Here is a 3,953-nt window from a genome sequence, read left to right on the forward strand (position 1 = left end):
TGTCATGTGCTCGCTGGGAGTGAGGGGTGTGGGTGAGGGGCTTCTGATGGCAGACACCCACAGCAGCCCCCAGCCTCTCAGATGCTACATGTGATCATTCCAGGCGCCTTGGATCCTCTCCCATGGAAGTTTGCTTTTGGCCTCTTTGCCGGGCACACTGGGGTCTCCAGGTCTTCACATTGTTTTCCATTTCTCTGCAGAACACAGAGAAGACTCGCCTCACTGGCCTTCCATCTGCTTGGCTGGTGAGCACATCTCTTCAGCTGTAGGCAAAAATCCTGCAACATTGCATTCTCCGGAGATAATCTTCTAACTCGCTATAATTAACAAGCATGCCAGACTGTGTGAAGGTCCCTGGGCCTCGGGGCAGGCACAGCGAATGTGCTGGGACCTGGGCTTGGCTGCCACTGGTCTCTGAGCATCACACTCTCTGGCTCCCCAAGGCTCTCCCACCCAGGAGGAACGGGCCTCACTCTGCTGCCAAGATGTGGGTGTCATTTGTCTCGTGGTCACAGAGCTCAGCCAGGCCATGGCTCCCCACCAATAAATGTTATCGTCCGCTGCTGGTAGCCAAGGCCAAGTTGGGATCTGGGAGTGGAGGTCAGAGGAGCAAGGTTCCCAGATGGCACAGGGTTGGGGATGAGGGGACAAGGGAGAAGCAGGCGTCTCCCTCCCTGGTCACTGGTGAGAGTTGGCGGGAACGGCTTCTGCTGAAGTGGCAGAATGAAGATCCAGGGGCCAAGACTTGGGCCCCGGCGCCAACACTGCCCCTTCTGTTGTCCCCAGCCGAGGCCAAGAGCCCTTTGTGTGTCTGAATAACTGGCTGAGGACTGGACGGCACGCTGTGCCAAGACCAGCGACGGGCCGGCCTGAGCTCGGCGGCCTCTGCTGGAATCCCTCGGCACTTCACAAACATTTGGTGAGCATGGTCAGCGGGCTTTGGGCACTCAGAGGCTGAGGCGTTCACAGAACTCACAGCTGGTCCTCAGAGGGGGATGGACAGGAGCAGGTGCACGGATTCACAGGTAACCTGGGGCAATGAGAAGTGTGTGAATGAAGTAAACAGGTCAGCCCGGTAGGCAGGATGGGGTCTCCTGTGGGGCAGAGGCCAGAGGGAACCTGCTGGGGTGACCTGGCGTCAGACACTGCTGTGCCCTGAAAGGGCGCTGGGGGCTTGGCAGGACAGCTTTCCACAGGGCAGTGAGTATGAGGGAGGGTTTGGACTTTGTTCTAAACACCAGGGCAGTACGCCGGGCTATGACACAGAGGGACCTGCCACCTAGAGAAAGGGCACTCTGGCCACTGTAGAGTGACAGGAGTCTGGGGAGGTGGGTAGAGTGACCATGACCTGACCCGGGGGGGACCTGTGGATGTGCAGCCTCACGTGGCAAAAGAGGCTCTCCAGGGGGATTAAAGTGAGGTCCCTGAGGTGAGAAATGGTCCTGGATCATCTGAGGGTCCCGAGGTCATCAGGGAGATGGGAGGTCAGGGTCAGAGGAGGAGAGGCGACAGCAGAAGCAGAGGTCAGACATGAGGCCTCTAAAATCTCAAGGGGAGGGTCCATTCTTAACCCTCCAGCTTCTGGTGGCCAGCAGGCCTTGGCATCTGGGCTTGTAACTGCACCTTTCCAACCTCTGTCCAACTTCACATGGTCTTTTCCTCTCTGTGTCTCCATATCCTCACATAAAGTCACCAGTCACTGGATTTAGGGCCCACCCTCACCCAGCATGAGGCAGAATAGTGTTCCCCCGCCAAAAAAACATGTCCAAGTCCTGACCCTGGAGACCTGGGAATGTGACCTTATTTGAAAACAGGGTCTTTGCAGATCTAATTAAGTTACACACTCCAATGATGGGTATCCTTAAAGAGGCAAAAGAGGCATATTTGAGACGCACAGATGCTGACTCTTCCAGTGACCATGTGAGCACAGAAGCAGATATTGGAGAGATACACCATCACCATAAGCCAGGAAACACCAGGGGCCGCAGGAGCTTGAAGAAACTGCAAGCGTTGGTCGCTTAGTCGTGTCCGACTCTTCGCGGCCCCATGGACTGTAGCCTGCCAGGCTCCTCTGTCCCTGGAATTCTCCAAGCAAGAACACTGGAGTGGGTTGCCATGTCCTTCTCGACGGGATCTTCCCAACCGAGGGATCAAACCTGGGTGTCCTGCGTTGCAGACAGATTCTTTAGCATCTGAGCCACCAGGGTGAAGCTGGAAGAAGCAGGAAAAGTTCGAGGATTAATCTTACTTATGTCAGCTTGACTGGGCCAGAGCTCTGTGTTCCAACACAATTCTAAGTATTTCTCTGAGGATGTCTTTGGATGAAAGTAACATGTAAATTTGTGGACTGAGTATGCAGATTGCCTTCTGTAGTGTGAGTGTGCCTCATCTAATCTGTCAACGGCCTGAATAGAACAAAAAGGCCAACCTCTTCTGAGTAAGAGAGAGTTCTTCCTGCTCAGTGGCCTCGGAACTGGGACAACAGTTTTCCAGGGAACCTGGAGGAAGCGACTTGGTGCCTGTGGCGACCATAGGAGGTTAGTAGCTTCCGTTTCCTGTCCTGGGATAGTCACTCCTGGACCCCAGAATTTCTCTGTAAGTCTTCTGACCACAGGGAGACCCTCAGGGTCTGGGAAGCCCCATGGAAAGCCTGCATGGAGAGAAAGCTGTCCGTCCAGCCCCCAAAACTCTAGCCACACTAGCCTAGGACCAAGAAGCAGGAGATGATTCTAGACTCTAGGTCTACCTGCCCGGTGATTGCAGCTATGTGAGACCCTAGGCAAGAAGTGCCTGCTGAGCCCAACTGCCTGGAGCCAGGAGCCCTCATAATAAATTGTTTTAAACTGTTAACCTTGGGGCTGATTTTGTAACCAAGCAGGAGGACCCTCCGGGGGCCCTCCGGGCACAGGCCTTCCCCTTTATCCTCTGCTTTAGCTCCTCTCTGATGTACCTGTTGAATAGATAACAATATCTGATGCATATTTCCTGAGTTGTTTTGCAGACATGAAAACCCCCCACCAAATGGAAGATGTAACTACTTGATGACCATGAGCACACAGCCCTAGGCCTCCTGGAGCCTAAGGACTGATAATGTTAACTTCTGTGACACTACCCTAATTACCTCACCACCAGCCAAGCAGAGAATTGTGCACAAGCTGATCACAGACCCTGTGACCTGCCTCCTGGCTTTGAAAAATGCTTTGCCAAAAACCCTTCAGAGAATTAGGTGCTTCCCTGGTGGCTTAGAGGTTAAAGCGTCTTACCTGCAACGTGGGAGACCTGGGTTCGATCCCTGGGTCGGGAAGATCCCCTGGAGAAGGAAATGGGAGTTCACTCCAGTATTCTTGCCTGGAGAATCCCATGAACGGAGGAGCCTGGTGGACTACATACAGTCCACGGTATCACAGAGTTGGACACGACTGAGCAACTTCACTTTCACTTTCTTTCTTTAAGGCCCAAGCCACCTGTCTCCTTGCTTGGCCCTGGCATAAAACTTCCTCTGCTTTAAACTCCCACGTTTCAGTAGGCTTGGCCTTGGCGTGTGTGGCCTCACTGTACATAGGGCACAGGAACTTGTGCTAACAATTTCTTCCACGGCAACAGCTAGAGCAAGTAAGTGGCTTGGTGAGAACTTGAAGTCTTCCCCACTGGGGAGATGCTCTGGGCAGGGACAACCCCACAGGGAGGCTTGGCTCGTGGACGGCCTCTCTGATGGATACCCCATTCTCTGCTGGAGGAAGTCCAGGCCAGGGGGCCTTTGTGCAGTGCACGAACTGTAGCACTGTACATGGCATCCCCGCGTGGAGGCCTCACCACACACAGAAGGAGGTGGGAAATGTCTCCACCAGTGTCCCCGCCACCCCTCCACTGTGTCCATCACTCACTCATCACGGGGCCCCTCCCTCATCCTGACCTGTTTTGGCTGCCAGGGAGCGTAGCCAAACATGGAGCCA

At 54.3% G+C, this 3,953-nt stretch overlaps 1 long non-coding RNA gene across 1 annotated transcript; it reads right to left on the minus strand.

The window, feature by feature from the left end:
• Positions 1 to 897: 897 nt before the first annotated feature.
• On the minus strand, positions 898 to 3,397 carry LOC133050119 (uncharacterized). The gene is made up of 3 exons (XR_009691535.1): positions 3,264 to 3,397; positions 1,896 to 2,211; positions 898 to 1,030 (listed from the first exon to the last, which is right to left on the minus strand). It is a non-coding gene; the product is annotated as an uncharacterized LOC133050119 (long non-coding RNA).
• Positions 3,398 to 3,953: the final 556 nt, after the last annotated feature.

Source organism: Dama dama, chromosome 4 (assembly GCF_033118175.1).
Source record: "Dama dama isolate Ldn47 chromosome 4, ASM3311817v1, whole genome shotgun sequence".
NCBI classification, from domain to species: Eukaryota; Metazoa; Chordata; class Mammalia; order Artiodactyla; family Cervidae; genus Dama; species Dama dama.